The sequence below is a fragment of the Colius striatus genome, chromosome Z (assembly GCF_028858725.1).
Source record: "Colius striatus isolate bColStr4 chromosome Z, bColStr4.1.hap1, whole genome shotgun sequence".
Taxonomy (NCBI): Eukaryota; Metazoa; Chordata; class Aves; order Coliiformes; family Coliidae; genus Colius; species Colius striatus.
In genome coordinates, this window is record NC_084790.1 from 86,055,271 (window position 1) to 86,072,141 (window position 16,871).

The following is a 16,871-nucleotide window of genomic DNA, read 5'->3' on the forward strand; positions in this document are numbered from 1 at the left end:
TGAAGCTGTGAGCTCGTTTTGCTCTTCAAAAGAGCAAAGTGAAGTTGGAGGCAGACCTTCAGCTACATCAACTGGCCTGCACCTGCATGTGCATTTGATATATGTTACATTCACGCCATAGTGCCTGCACCTTCAGTCAACAGATTTATGTAAGTGTTTTACAGCCAACATGGACAGAAGTTTAGAGAACTACACATTTTTTTTAATCGTCTGTAAAGTCATTATACAAAGCTATCACCTAAAATACGAGCACCATGGAAAGAAACTTGATGCCTCTAAAGCTGCCTTTGTAAAAGCTTTATTGGGTTTTAATTCGTAGCACGGGCTATAAATCGTGCAAGCTGCAGCGCTCGTGCCACGTCCCTGACGTGGCAAACATTGGGCTGCCCTTGAACCAATGACACTGACAAAGATGCTCTGTTTAACAAAGCAACTAACTCCACGTGGAGGTCTCCTTCAAACACTCTATTATGGTTGTATTAAGCTGCCCACAGCCAATTGCCTTTGCTGTTGGCGTGGAGAGGGTAGATGAGCTCTTTTAAGGATGGTCGGATTGCAGACCTTGCAAAAAGCTTTTCTGAGGGCTGGCACCTTTCCTGCCTGTAGTTAAAAATGTCCTGCCTCTAGAGCTAATATAGGGCTCCCATCTCATGTCTTAGTGTGGTCCTTAAATCCTCTTGCTTTAACTGCTCTGGATATACAACATTCCTGCATGTGTTGGCTACTTGTTATGTGCTAAATTAACCCCAGCAAAGCGTCTAAGCTGGGGTTGAATTCTGTCTCTGTTTATCATTTGTGTCTCTTTGGGCAGATGATTACTCTTAATATTAGCAACAACAAGCACAACGTGGGGTACTTTTCAATGAGCTCAGTTAGAAATCCATCTGGATGCATTTTAGGTGTCTAAATAGTTTCACAATATTTGTCTCAGAACAGTGTTTAAACACCATGGGTGGTCTGTAAGGTTTAAGCAAATTGTAAAGGGCTGTGTTTGAGACACTGGTGCATGTGAGTCCTTCATGGAGGCTCTACCTTTGAGGCATCTATGCAGGAAAACAACTTGTTTTTCTAGAGTATTCTCACTGGCTTCCCTGGGCAGGACTCAGTGGAGTAAAATGAATGCATAGGTACTTGCAGGACTCTCTAAAACGATGCTCAGGACAAGAACCCTTCAGATTTGAAAGTGTAAATGCACTCCTGATGAAAGAAAATAGGCACTAAGTATGCCCATGGGAAGTGTCTTGCTGACTCCAGTTATGTAGTAGTTGAAGTCTTAAAGATTTAAATCTGTGTGAAAAATCACGTCAGTCTTTATAGACAGAGCAAGAAATAGTTGTAAGCCTTATTCAGACAACTCAGCTGTGGAGCTTATTCAGGTCTGAGTAGATCTAAGAGCAGGTGCCCCTTGGGCTGCATCACTTCATGGTTCATGGAGGTGACATGGAGCCAAGGACTTCATGAATTGACCTCATTCATGTTTACAAATAGGTACAGGGTGGGTGTCAGGAGGCTGGAGCCAGGCTGTGCTCAGTGATGGCCAATGATAGGACAAGGGGCAATGGGTATACACTGGAATAGAAGAGTTTCCAAAGAAATACAAGGAAGAGTTTCTTCCCTGTTGAGGTGAGGGAGCACTGGCAGGGGCTGCCCAGATGGGCTGTGGAGTCTCCTTCTCTGGAGTCATTCAAATCCAGCTGGATGAGTTCCTATGTGACCTACTCTAGGTGGTCCTGCCCTGGCAAGGGGGTTTGCACTGGATGAGCTTTTGAGGTCTCTTCCAGCCCTTGAGATTCTGTGATTCTGTGAAAGAGTAGCACCAGGTTTTAAGGCACAAGATGGTCATGAATCACTGAAGCCAGAAAACAAAACACTGTGAGATTTTTTGATCCTGATGGGTGACCATCTCTGACTGGAAAGACCCCCCACTCCCCACAGCCATCCCTGCTTTGGAGACTGTGATGGAGAAAGGTGCAGTGACACTTCTCTGAGATTTGTTTCATGGGTCTGGAAGTCATCAGGGCCTAATTACAGTCACTAGAGATAAAGCTTCAGAGGGAATGTGTTGGTCCCAGGAACATGGTGTGAAGGCTCGTAATCCAATGCATGGCAGTTGGCCTCGTGCATCCCTCAGCACCAGTCACTGTGAATGTGGAAACAGTGATAAAATGAGGATCCCTGGAGCTGTGTTTGAAATCTAGACCTTTCTCAGACTTTTCTTGAACAAGGTTCATTTTTGTGGTTACAGAAATGGATTTTTGTGACTACCTGAACTCAGCTGTGAGATACAGACTTGTAGAGATTCCAGTTTGCCATGTGATTAATGGTTTTAGGTTGTTTATTTTGCAACAAGTAGAGTTTAATTTTAACTTCTCTAGCCACTGCTGGTCCTGATACAGATCCTGGCACAGAATGCTAGGAGAGATTCACCACATGCTGCAAGGATCCTGATTTCCCAAAGCAGGGGAAAGTGATAAATGACTTTCCCTGGTAAGAAAGCGTAAACAAAAAGAGAAAATAAATCCTATCTGTTCTATAAAAGGAATCGACAGAATTGCCAAGTTGTGCCTCTACAATCCTAGAAGGACACCATATTGTCTACTTGTGAAGCGAAAGGCTGGAATTAGGAAGAAAAAGTGCCATTCAAAGCATGAAAAACATTGGAAATAGCACCTTTTTAATAAGAAAGCATTAGTTGTAGAGATGGATAAGGAAAGTTTTCATCAGAGGGAAGAAACTCCTGCTGGGATGGCAAAAAGAAATAAGGAGTTTCTATGAAGTGTCTTGGGGGGACATGCTGGACCCAGCCAAGCTGGCCAGGGGATCATTGCTGATGATGAACATGAAGACTCTCTATGCATATCCCAGGAGGGGATGGGGAGTGTTGCTCTGCTGAAGCAACAGATTGCCCAGAGGGGATGTGGCTGCCCCATCCCTGGCAGTGTCCAAGGGCAGCTGGGATGGGGCTTGGAGCAACCTGGGCTAGTGGAAGGTGCCTCTGCCCATGGCAAGGAACAAGATGAGCATTAGGGTCTCTCCAACCCAAACCATTCTATGATTCTAAGAAGGCAGGGCAGGTGGGAGGTTCCAGGTAAAGTGTCGGTTGCGCTGCCTGAGAGTTTCTGGGTGAAAGAATGGAGAAGGTGACATCAGATGTGATAGATAAAGAATTAAGCACAGGAATGTAGTTAATGCCAGTCAAAATGGTTTTATGGAAAATAGATCTTGTCAAAGAAATGTGATTTCGTTCTTTGATGAGATAACACATTTGGTTGATAGAAGTGACTGTGTTGAGGTAATAGACTCCTCTGAAGCGGCTGGTGCAGCGCGGGCTGACACTCTGATTAACATTTATCACGGTAAGCTATCAATAACGAGCACATTAAATGGATGGAGGGCTGGCTAACTGACAGGTCTCTGAGAGGGGCTGTCAGGAGGAAATCAGCAGCAAACGGTGACATTTCCAGTGAGATTGCTCTGGTGAAACCGGTGCTGCGGGCACCTGTGCGTGGTCTGAGGGACAGCACGATAGTTTCAGCCGCAGAACCACAGAACCGTTATGGTTGGCAAAGACCTTTAAGATCGAGTCCAACCACTCACCTCACACTGCCAGGCCCATCACTAAACTAAACCCTCAGCACCTTATCTACGTGTCTTTTGAATATCCCCAGGGGTTGGGACTCCACCATCTCCCTGGGCAGCCCCTTCCAATGCTTAAACAACCCTCTTGGTGAAAAAGTTTTCCCTCATCTCCAATCTAAACCTCCCTTGGCACAGCTTGAGCCCATTTCCTTGTGTCCTGTCTTCATTACTTTAGACAAGAGATCATCCCCCACCTCACTGCAATTCCCCTTCAGGTAGTTGCAGAGAGTGATCGTATCTCTTCTCCAGGCTGAACATCCCCAGCTCTCTCAGTTGCTCGTCATACAGCTCTGTTCTCTAGACCCTTCACCAGCTTTGTTGCCTGGCTCTGCACATGCTCCGGCACCTCCATGTCCTTCTTGTAGTGAGAGACCCAGAACTGGACACAGTAATCAAGGTGTTGCCTCACCAGGGTGAAGTACAGGGGGACAATCCCTGCCCTGCTCCTGCTGCCACCCAGGATGCCCTTGGCTTCTTGCCCCCCTGGCCATGCTGCTGGCTCCTGTTCAGCCACTGGCACCAACCCCCTCAGACCCTTTCCCTCCAGCAGTTTCCAGCCCCTCTGCCCCAGCCTGGAGCAGTGTCTGGGCTTTGGGTGGCCCAAGGGCAGGACCTGGCCCTTGCCCTTGTTGAACCTCACACAATTGGCCTCAGGCCATAGATCCAGCCTGGCCAGAGCCCTCTGAAGACCCTTTTTGTCCTCAAGCAGATCTATAGATCTGCCTAGCTTCACGTCATTTGCAAACTGCCTGAGGGTGCCCTTGATCCCCTCATCCAGATCATTGACAAAGATGTTAAACAGAACAGGCCCCAGCCACGAGCCCTGGGGAACACCACCGGTGACCAGCCAACAACTGGGTTTAGCTCCATTCACTACAACTCTCTGGGCACAGCCATCAGCCAGTTTTGCACCCATTGCAGAGTGGATCCATCCAAGCCACGGGCAGCCAGTTTCTCCAGGAGGATGCTGTGGGAGACTGTGTTGAAGGCCTTACTAAAGTCCAGGTAGACCATGTCCACAGTCTTTCCCTCATCCACTAAGTGGGTCATCTTGTCATAGAAGGAGATCAGATGGGTCAAACAGGACCTGCCTTTCAGAAAGCAATGTCAGCTGGGCCTGAACTCTTGGTTATCCTGTGTGTGCCTCAGGATGGCGTTCAGGATCATCTGTTCCATAACCTTGCCCAGCACCGAGGTCAGACTGACAGACCTGTAGTTCCCAGTATCTTCCTTCTGGCCCATCTTGTAGATTGGGGTCACATCTGCCATCCTCCAGTCCTCTGGGACCTCCTTGGTGAGCCAGGATTGCTGGTAGATGATGGAGAGTGGCTCAGTGAGCACTTCAGCCACCTGCCTCAGCACCCTCGGGTGGATTCTGTCCAGCCCTGTTGACTTGTGTGTGTTGAGGTGGAGCAGCAGGTCACACATCGTTTCCCCTTGCACTAAGGCAGTATCAACCTGTCTCCTGTCCCTGTCTTCTGGCTCTGGTGGATGGGTGTACAGAGAAGAGCTGGTTTTAGTATTGAAGACTGAGGCAAAGAAGGCATTAAGTACCTCAGCCTTTTCCTCATCCGTGTTCACTGAGTTTCCCCCTTCATCCATTAAATTGAGAAGACCCCCTTCACCCTTCCTTTTGATGCTAATATATATGTAGACAATTTTCTTGTTGTCTTTTGAAGTAGTGGGCAGCTTAAGTTCAAGCTGAACCTTGGTTCTTCTAATTTTCTCCTTATATGACCTCACCACAACCTTGTAGTTCTGCTGGGCTGCCTGACTCTTCTTCCAAAGATGTCTTTTCCTCTTTTTCCTCCTGAGCTCCAGCAGAAACTCCCTGTTCAGCCAAGGTGGTCTTCTGCCCTGCTGGCTCACCTTGTTGCACATGGGCACAGCTCTGTCCTGAGCCTTTAAGATTTCCTTCTTGAGGAACATCCAGCCTTCCTGGACTCCTTTGCCCTTCAGGACTGCCTCCCAAGGAACTCTGGCAACCAGCTTCCTAAACAGGTCAAAGTACACCCTCGGGAAATCTAAGGTGGCAGTTCTGCTAATTCCCCTCCTTGCTTTTCTGAGCATTGAGAACTGGATCATTTCACGATCCCTATGCCCTAGGTGGCCTCCAACCAGCGTGTCCTCCACCAGACCTTCTTTGTTTACAATCACCAGGTCTCACAAGGTGCTTTCTCTTGCTGTCTCTCTCACCAGCTGCGTGAGGAAGTTATCTTCCCACATGCTCCAGGAACCTCCTGGACTGTCGCCCCTGTGCTGTGTTGTGTTCCCAGCAGATGTCTGGTAAGTTGAAGTCCCTCATGAGAACGAGGGCCAGAGATCCCAAGAGTTTTCCCAGTTGCCTAAAGAACATCTCCTCTACCTCCTCATCCTGGTTAGGCGGCTTATATATGTCCCCACCCCTACCCCACAAACAGGAGTTTCTGTAGTTTGATGTTATTCATGTAATGCAATTACTGAGTGCCTGAAAGGAGAGGGAGCATCCCAAATTTACTGGCTTTCTCAATAGCTGGAAGATCACCAGCATGGGGATTTTAGTCAGGTTTTTCACGTAAGGTACAAAAATGAGAGCAGAACTCGGAAGGGATATTTAATTGGTACCTTTTTTAAAGCACCTACTTCTTGGCATCCATCGTGGGTGACGGCCTGTAACTCTCCCGAAGACTGAACTGATGAAAGAAACTGGAGCAAGAGCATATCAAGGACAAAGCCAGAATCCAGATTTTAATGAAGCAAACATAACCTTTTACAGAGGCAAACTCACCCTTGAGTTTGTCACAACTGTGATTAAAGCCTCCACAGCTATTCAGTGTGGTGTTTAATTATCGTCGTGTGCTCGAGCCCCCTTGGAGTTAAGGATTTTCAGGATTTCTAATAAAATTTCCCTTTCCTTCTTGGGTTTTGGGAGGCTTTTAACTTACAATGAAATATTCTTCAGGCTGAAGCTTGCTGGTGCAAAACAGTGAGTCCGTCGGTGCCCACTCGAAAGTGAATTGTTTTGGAGGGCGTCTGAACAAAACCCCCACAACTATTTACGTTTCCCTTGACTTTTATCTTTGTTTTAAATGTAGGAGACACATGGGACAATTTCTTTGTTTGTAAAACTTTTCCAATCACCTTTCCACTACCTGACCTGGTACAGAGACCATCAGAGAAGTTCCAAGAAATGAGGCAGGAGCATAAATGCTTCTTGTCTTCTGAGGCATGAACATCAACATTTGTAGGAAATACGGGAAAACCTCCTGCTTCCAGCCAGGGAACCTTTTAAAGTCTTTTCCTTGACTCATACTTGGACTTGGGGACAGGCAGGAGAAGGCAACAGTTTTGGGATGGTTCAGGAGGAACTGTAACAAAACTACTTAAAGATTTGCTTCTCTGGCTTTTACCTTTTCTCCTGTGCCAAAGCTGCAGGATCAGGACCTTAATTCTACCCACTTCAAGCTTATTGGAATAACGTCAAGACAGCAGCCACTTTTTTAATTAAAAAGGGCTTGTGCATTTTTGCTTTAGCATTAGTTATTTGTTAAATGAGTTTGCTGTGATTAACATGCCCGTGGGGAGAGGGGCAGAGCACTCTCTTTACTCTTGGAGCCAATAAATCTTCTGCAAAAATACATTGATTGCCTCTGCCACCAAACTGCAGGCCCTGGTTATTGCAGTGAGAACGGGTGTAATTGTGCACGTTAGGCATCGTCTCCTTGCTCACTCAGCAGAATTGGCCACAATTGAGCTGCTCCAGGTCCTTCCTCCTTTAATATACCGATTTTATTATGTATGCGTGAAGTGACAAGCATTTTCCCCTCTGAATCCCTGCAAAGGTGTCAAAGCAAGCCATTAAACCTGAGCTGCTGGGCTCAATTCACATCAGGGTGTAATAATAATAATATTAATATTAATAATAATAATAATAATAGTAATAACAGTAATAACAATAATAGAGGGAAAGGGGCAAATCTTTCCTACTTACTGAGGAGGTGAAAGCATCAAAAACCCTGCACCTGTGCCAGGACCAAGGCTTGTGAGGCTGCAACTGGGAAGGGCTGGGAGCAACAGTCAAATTTTGCCCTGAATTAATAAGGGAAAGGATTTCTCCCTTGTAAGTACAAAAAGCTGTAAAAGAGCTGGTGAGAATTTGAAGAGATGTTCAGAGTAATTTGTTAATGCAACGAAGCAGTGAAATAAATCCTAGCAGTGCCCCAATGCCTGCTTTTATCCAAACCACTTTGCTTTGTGCTGTTGGATTTTTCACTCACCAATAGCTTCAGAAGGGGGGAAAAAAGGCAGCAGCCTTTAGCACATTTTTTACAGCTGTAAGCACAGAGGTGAAATGGATCAAAAGAAATAATTTATCATCTTCTTGCATGCTTACAGAAATAAATGCACTTTCAAGTTACAGAGGCTTCTCCCAAGTTTCCCTGCATCACAGACTATTTATAAAGGCTCAGTGCTACTTACTTTCTGTGAAGGTTTGAATTTTCTCCCTTCAACAGCTGCTCCTAGTTGTGGATCTTGAAAAGCTTATGTAAATAGCAATGGGTGATGGTTCCTGCTGCTGCTGCAAAGCATTAACTCTCTTTTAGATAGCATCAGACAGGAATATGATGTAGCTTACTGCAAGTCATGTCTGGATACTACTATAAATAGCCTTATGAGATGCTGCCTGCTGGCTGAGATGTGAGGAGGGGGGGTGTAAAAATACCTGCTCTGGACTGATTATGCATCCTGGAAATTTGCTGGTGGGAACTAGGAATTGGGCAATTGGCCACTGAGGGACTCCTGATCTCCCACACATTTGTTCACACACTGCTTTAAAAAGTCATTCCAGTGTATTTCTCCAATTGCAAAGAGGTCAAATGTGGCCAAACATCTAGCTCAAGCTGCTTACAAATAGCAGCGTGTCCCCTGAGTGCTAGGTACTGTAGTTTGGCACTGTGCCTTGCACTGGAGCATCCCTGCTCCATGGGCCAGAAAAACAGCCACGTGAGACTGAGCCTCCTCATTATCTTCACATGATATAATTAAGTGGTGCTAAACACAATCATGGTGTTAGTTTCCAGGTGGTGGTCATGTTTTGCTGCATGGAGGAACTAATTTGGCTTTGTTAGAGAGAAGCAAGAGGACAAGACTCCATCTCTTGCAGTGTTGAGTGTGTTGAAGTTGAGGGGATCTATAAGTAACACGGTGCAAACCGCATTCGGCTTCCATGAGCTCACCTCAGGACAGGAGAGATAAGTTCAAGGAGACAGAAATATGAACTCTTTAGCAATTAAATGGATATTTAACAGTTGTTTAGTGGTTTATTTCTTCCAGTCTTGCTGAGAAGATAGCACCTAAACCTTAGGTCTGGAAATCCCAGCTGTAAACTGGACAAGTATTACAGCTGTGTACAAGGTGTTGCTGATGGGTGTTGTCAGGCTGCTGAGAGCCAGAAAGATTGGACCTAATATGTTATTTAGGCAACTGTTCCCTTGAGTGCATTGCTGGAAAAAGGCAGGAAGCAAAGCCCACGTCATATAATCATGCAATCATTTAGGTTGGAAGAGACCTTTAAGCTCATAGAGTCCAACCCCTCCCCTGGAGCCCATAGAGTCCCAGCCCTTAAAAGAGCACACAAAGGTTTAGTTTCCTTGGCTATAACTCTAAGCATAGGAATCTTTGTTCCCTTCAACAGCACCCAGGGCCTTAATATGTAAAATATTATGGAAACCCCAGTGAATCTCATGGAGAAATGGGTAGCTCAGGCTGAAGTGCTGTCCTCCAACCTCACGATTCTCCATCTCTTGGGTGCTCAAGCCTTTGGTGAGGTGCCTTTGGGATATGGCCCTTCTCTGGTCAGGCCTCAGTGTTTCTCCAAGTCCCTTCAGTGGGGACCATCTCCTGTGGTCCTGGTCCCTGGTATCTTCAACAAGTGTTCCACGAAATATCTTCTTTGATGGTGGAGTGGGAAATGGGAGCTGGCTGAGCTGTGCATGGCACATCTACTGCAGAAGGCTGATGAAGGTCTGCTCTAAAGCATGAAGGGTATGAGGAACCTCTCCTGCTAAAGTCCTGCCAGGATGGCTACACCCTGCTATAGATCTGATGCAACATGCAGCCCTTTGCAGTCCAGAAGAACAAGCCTTTTCCCTCTTTTCAAAGCAGCACAAGTGCTATTAGCCAACAATGGGTTGGAATGACCAGGCTGAGCAGTGCTTGAACAAACAACCTGCAGTCTCATGCAGCCTGCTGTGGCTCCTGTGCTCTCAGAATGGCCAAATCAGCCCAAAAAGACACAAATAATTGCATTTATACACAGGAAGAGCTGGAGGCTCCTTGTGCTCTTCCTGAGGCAGCCTGTGGTCTCAGACCACCTTTAGCAGGTGGCAGCAGGTCCCTGCTCTGCTCCCAGGTACCACCATGACAGCTGAGACTCATCATCCCCCATGCCATGTAATCAGGCTCACTGGCAAGTGCTATCAAAGGGTAATTACTGCGATTTGCATAAATATAGGTGAGCTCATTGGCAGCAGCTGCTTCCTCCCAGCCCAGGCACAGCATGCCTGTGTCTGTGCTGAACAGCAGTTTTGAGGGAAGAACAGGGTAAAATGGGGGTGAAGGAGGAAGCTGTGGAGTGCTGGGGCATTGCTCTTTGCTTATCCGTGCCCCTTGTTCCTTCAAGATGCCCCTTTGGGGCTGAACTGCTAAGCAGTGGGAAAGGACACCCCCAGCCTCTGTGCTCCCCTCTCAAAGGTAGTCAGGCAGATGTAGGCTTTCCTCTCCTTTGCCCTCTCTCAGGGTTACTCACCTGCACCCAGATGTGCTGTGCAGTGCAACCAGCTGGTGAAATTTGCACAGTTTCAGGATGGGAGTGTAACGAACTGTCAGCATTTCACTGCCTGCTCAACCTTTAATAGGCTCTTAAACACACACCTTTACTCAGCTTTAACCCCGTTTTGAGTGTGCTCTTGGTTTAAGCCCCTGGGGTGTTGCTCAGGGACAACGCTGAGACTCTTGAGCAGAGGTGGCAGAGATTTTTGTGCTTGTTCTTGTCGTGACTGTGAGCTTTTTCTTTTGCTGCACAGGAATCTGTTATTGGCTGTCGGTGACAGCAGAACCAAAGGTTATGGATGCACGCAATTCCTTGGTTTATTTGATTTGGAGAAGGAGAAGAGGGAGGTTTGTTTTGTTTTGTTTTTTTTTTAAAGAAGGAGGAAAAAAAGGTAGTTTTAAGTTTTCAAATGAAAAGAGAAGGAACTGGCAATTCATGGAGTTTTGACAGAGCACTCCATCATCTGCTCCTCTTCCACGGACAGAAAGGGAACAAGCAAAAGGAAAAAGAAAAGCAACGTGAGGTACAAACTCCCTTTCCAAAAGCAAACATTTCCCTATTGTTTTACCAAATGTGAGGGGTGAGTGCAAACACACCCAGGCATTCCCAGCTCTCTTCCTCTGAGCCACGGCTTTTCCTCTCTCCGTCTTCCCAAATGAATGCGAGGGCATGGGCATGTGTGCGCCCTCTCCTCCCCATCCTCCACCCCACCAGCTGCTGGTACCTAACAGTCACTTCTCCTTTCGAGGTAATTACTGTCTCTAGTGGTTTTGGAGAGGGCTGAGGTGACGCTTCCCATAGTAATGAAGGAGAGAAAAGCAGCCAGCGGTGAAATCCTCTCCTGGTGGCACCAAGCATTTGTTATAAAATGACAGTACTGCATAAAAACCTGTGAGTCGGTGTGTTCTGAGCATTTTCTTACTGCATAAACACCCTGACTACATTAGGAAGGTAGCAGGGAGCTTTCTTTAAGTTAGGGTTTAAAAAAATACCCTTGAAAATAAGGAGCTCTGCTTTGGCCCAGCTTCTCGCTCTTCCTTCGGCACCAAGTGTAGGACAGCATGTTGTAGGTAGCACCGATGTATTAGCCCCTTACCAACCAGCCTATGGGAGAGGTGAGTTGTCATTAAAGTATAGGGTGGAGATGGCACTGAAAGGGGATTTTTTCTTGCATGCAGTTGTGCCAATAGCAAATCCCAAGGCTTGGCTGTGAAGTGGGGCTATAATGCAGCGTGTAGCCCTTGTGTCCTGCTGGTGGATGAAAACTGATGGGCAATGGGATTTGTGAGACTGGAAACTGAATCTTGCTGATGGTCATGACCATCCAGCTGCTCTTTCATGAGCTCAGCCTGATTGCTGTCTGTGTTGGGCTTGTGATCTCTGGAAAACCCTCTGACTTCTGTGACTGCCTCGGGGTAATGCTCAGGCTGAAAGCTCAAAGCTGATGCTAAGCTCAGCTAACACTTGCTTTTCTAAGACAAGGCTCACATTAGATCGAGTTTTCCACCACTCCAGCTCTGTTTTTTTCAAACAAAAGCTTTGTATTTTCCCCCATTGATGAGAAGTTTTGGCATGGCAGAAGGTGAAGGCTCTCAGGGTTCTGCTGTTTTCCTTTGAGCTGGTGAGTTCTCTCCAAGCCCATGAAGTGGAGGTTGGGCTGTGGGAGAAGCGTGGCTGAGGCACGCTGGAGGATTTGTGCTGGAGACTCTGATAAAGCAAAACCATGGAATATTTCTCAGCTAAGCTTGTTGGGGCAGTTTGAGCTTAAAAATCTCCGTGAGCTGTGTGCTGTGTGTGATACAGGGCACTGGAAACAAAAATCCTTATGGGAAGCACAGCAAGCCTTGGTTTCTTTCCAGGCTATAGATTTTGAAAGGAATCAGAGACACTGTGGAGTTTTTGTAGCCTGTAACTAGGACATCCATTCATTCCTGAAAAAACTCCCAACTTACTCAGCAATGTAATATCCTGTAATAGCTGCTGCCCAGTCCTCAGGGTCAGGGCTTGCTCTGCCCTCCCTCCCAGCCCTTCCTGGGGCTGCAGGCTGGAGTCCAGATGGACAAACCCCACAGAATAAAACATTTACAAACTATGCAGAAGTGAAAAATAACGAAGCTCTTATTTTTAATGCTTTGGGATGCTCCCAGATTGAATAAAACAATTATCATTCCCATAAATTAAAGAGATCCTGCAGCGGCTCTACATGGTATCACTAAAAGGCAAGGAAAGTGGAGGCAACTGCAGCCTGGGACCCTGCTGTGCAATTCACAACATATATTTTTATCCAAAACAGTAACAGCAGTTGTCATATTTTGTTTATTCCACTAGCACATGGTCCTCGTTAATTTCAGGACCCGCAGGTAGTTAAGTTACCCTTGCATGGAAAGCACTAGAGTGTTGTAGTTTGATCCCTTTTCATTTGAATGAACAATAAAAGAGGAAAAGGAGTTTGGAGTAAATGGTATCATTAAATTTTGTGCTGTAGGCTGAGCACCCAGCGAGCTGCAGCCAGTCCACCCAGCTCTGTAGGGAAGGAGGGGCAGAGGAGGGATCTGACAGACAAACTGCACAACTCATTGCCATGGGAAAAAAAAACAAGCCAAAAATATACACAATGGGCCAAATTCCTGCTTCCCAAGGGCATCTTCCTAAAAGCCCATCAGCAGATGCTTGCTGCTGCTTTGCACAAGCGTTGACTCTGAGGTCAATAAACCTGGCTGATATAAAATAAACTGCTACTGTCAGCTGGGGAGAGCCTAGAGCCGAGTGTGGAGTTCAGCAATGTATTTACAAGGAGGGTTTATTTGGTGCAGCTTCTCCACAAATAGCAGAACCCCTCAGAAAGTCAAATCTGGGATTACCATAAATGTAAATGCACGCTGTCACGAGCCGTCACGGATTAAAAATGTTTATGGAGCTTTTATGAAGGAAAAATCACTACAATCATCATAAAAATCCACCTTGCACACGTGCTTAATGGAAATGTATTACATGCAGGGAGAATGTTTACTTACTTTTTTGGTTAAAACTGCTTGTGTGGCGCAGGAATATTTAATGGAAATGTTTATTATACACAGAATTCATTTCCCGTTTCACTTAACTCCTTCCATAGAGCTGCAACTGTTAATGGAAATGTGCTAGAAGGCTGTTTATTAGAAAAGCTAATGTTTTCATGTGCTTTTTTTTTCCCCCCAAGGTGACAACCAACATTTAATAGACCTTCTTCTGCAGGGATGTTTGTAGGGCTGGTAGGAGTCACATCCTCCAGCTATTTCATGGTGACCAACTGGAAGAACAGTGTCCACTTTGGGAGTTGTGGGTCAGTGGTGGCAGGGATACAAGAACGAGTGAAGAGACGGTTTTTATCAGGCTGAAGCCACACTTTGCTTTTGTCAGTCTTCCATTTTTCCCAGTGCTGCACCAAATATCAGCTTTGGTGGTTGGGGGAGAAATCTGGAAAGCATAAAGCCTCTGGGTCTGATGGGAGCTGCAGTGATGGAGACCAGCTGAAGGAAAAGCTTTAAAAAGTGGCAGTAGTTTGACTTGTATTTCATAGCCACAAGCCTCTTGACAAGGTAAAGCTCCTCTCAGCTCCCACTCCAAAGACAATTCCCATTTCCCCAGCAAATGTAAGGAAAACGAAACCATTTGGGGCTACGTGAGTGTGTGTGACAAATCCCAGCGCCGTGGCTCTAATTGATTTAACTTGGGGCTGGGGATTGTATTTCTTGAAAGGAGCAGGGGAAGCTGTTTGGGGTTTCGTTCTCATCCATAACCACTAGCTTAAATACACAGCACATGTAACAAAGCAGGCTGGGTGAGCGCTTGTTAGAGTGATTTAGACTGTGCTCAGTAAAATAAAGAAGCTAAATTAAAAGTAATCATACTTAGCAACAAAAACATGCATTACAGTGTTAATACTCTTCAGACAGGGAGCAATTTTTTAGGGGTGAGGAGGACATTAATAAGTGTAACACAAATATGCAATCATTGCTTTTTAGCAGATAATTGAGTGCAACAGCACTTTCCTGTCTAATTTTCGTGGAGCTCCATTTGTCTTCTCTCCAGCTCTCGAGTGCTTTCCACGCTTTGGGTCATGTTACTGTAGGCAGACTCATTGTAACTCAATCTCTTGTTTACCATAAGGGCAGGTGTCTTTCTTCCTATGAGATGCTGTGCTTTTGTGTGTGCAGCTTGTCCTCCATCCTTCCTTGCCCAGCACTGGGCAGGAGAAGCCATTAATTGCTCTTTGCAGCCTGTAAGCTGGTGGGAGATGAGCTTGGCTGCATTGCTGCAGGAATAACTCCGTGTGTCTCTTGAGTTCCAGCATCTGGATTCCCACATACTTCTCCACTGGCATTCTGGAGTTAAAGGCTAGTACATGAAAGGGTCAGCGTGTGTCCTACTGGCTCTGAAACAGGTAGCTCAAAAAACACTATTAAAAAAGTTAAATAGAAAAGCTATCACAGGCTTCTCTCTGTTTTTTTGTGCATCAAAATTCTCATAGCAAAAATTCTCTGACCAAAGTCTGCTCTGGGGATGGATAACCCCAGTTGTTTCAAGGAAGCAGTGTTTAACAAGAGTGACCTGACTTTATGCCTTGGAATTGGGCTCCTGGTTGGACACCAAGTTGACTTTGTTGCCTCTAATGAGCTGATCCTCCTCTGCTGTGGGGGAATGAGGGTAGGAACAATCTCAGCATACATGGGCTTAATTAAGTCAGTTTGTTTAATAAGAGTAGGGAGGTAGGCTGACTTTTTTGGGATCTGGAAGGTTGTGGAGATTTGGGCTCTTCACTAGGTTGGTGAGGGGTTACTCCTTACTTGCAAGGTAGGAGTGAAGAGCTTTGTACAGGCTGCATGTTTCTCGTGCTTCTTGCCTTACATTCTTACTACAGAAGAAGCATTAACAACCTGAGTCCGGGTTCTGTGAGTCTGAATTAATGCGTGTTTCAGGCCAAAACCCATTGTTATTACTGAGTTTAGCAGAATTGTGCACCTACGGGTGCAAATGTGATTATAACAGAGGATTATTGGTTTTGGTTTTTTCCTCCTTATAATGCAGGATGTTGTTTCTTTTATGACTTGCCCCCCCAAAAAATTACTCACCTGGGGAAACTGCTGTGCAGGAGCAAGGTCTGTGCTAGTTGTCACCTGGTGCAGCCCTGTGTAGGAGCTGAGGATGTGCCCCCTATAAACTAGCACAAGCACTTTTCCAGTATCCTTTCATCATAATCTTTCTGCCTTTTGCATGGAAACTGTATCTTTTTCCTGATAAGCAGAAAACTGCAGAACATCTCTGAAGGTTTCCCATCCTCACGTGGAAGTGTGGAAGAGATAAATAGCTGCTGAATAACTGTTTGGCAGAAAATAATTGCAAGAAGCACTTGAAGGAAAAGAGCTGCAGAAAATAGCAAGGCTTTGAGGGGACAATCTGGGGGGAACTTACTTCAGCTCCAGCTCTTTCCATGAGAGAGGACAAAGAAGGTGACAATAGAGGTGGTGAACTGATGAAGCAGTGAGTAATGTGGGACTAATACTATCTGGGTTTTATTGTGAGATGGGATTGCAGCACTTTACTGGTTTCCCAACTAATAACCTGAAGATGGTGTGGTCTGCTGGCTGCCTCAATGGAGAAGGCAACCTCAAGACACAGAGCACAAAACAATATCAAACCCAACGCAGCATGGAAGTCATGTGTCACTAGTGAGAGGGACAGGGCATGCTCCTATCTGAAAAGAAACGTGATGGGGCTGGTGTGAGAGGAAAGGCAGTGTCTGGCTGCTTATGTGGTAGGGGAATAGTCACTGCAGTGACCACAACTTGTTCTTAGGGGCTGATGTGGAGTAGGATATTTTGAGACATGGTTTGCTATAGTGTTACAGGCTTTTCCAAAATTGTGGCATGTCAAAAACCTTTTGTTTTAAAAAATTAAACATAAAATCACGATTGGTTTTGGTAACTCCAGGATGGGGTAACTGATACAGATCCATGGATTAGCTGTGAGGCAAGCCTGAGTGGCTGAACTCTTAGTCTCTGCCTAAAATAGAGGAATTTAATATGGTTGTTTTTTTTATTGTTGTTGTTCATGCCACTTGAACCTGGGAGTGCTTGCTGAAGGTCTCATGCCCTCAGTTACAAAGCTTCCTTAGAAATCTTGAAACACGATGCTTTCCTAACACAGAAACTGTGTAACAAACTCTGGAAAATTGAATATTGACCCCATTTCAATAGACAAAAAGGTTGATGACTGGTTGGAAATCTATCAGCTCAACCGGTCAGGTTATACCAAGGATTCCTTTGTGCAGCAAAGAAAATGGCATTGACCACTGATGCATAATAAGGTTGAGTTACCCAAAGCTTTAAATCACCGTGGGAGTAAGTGAATGGAAATGGAATAAGTACTTGGGGGGAAAAAACTG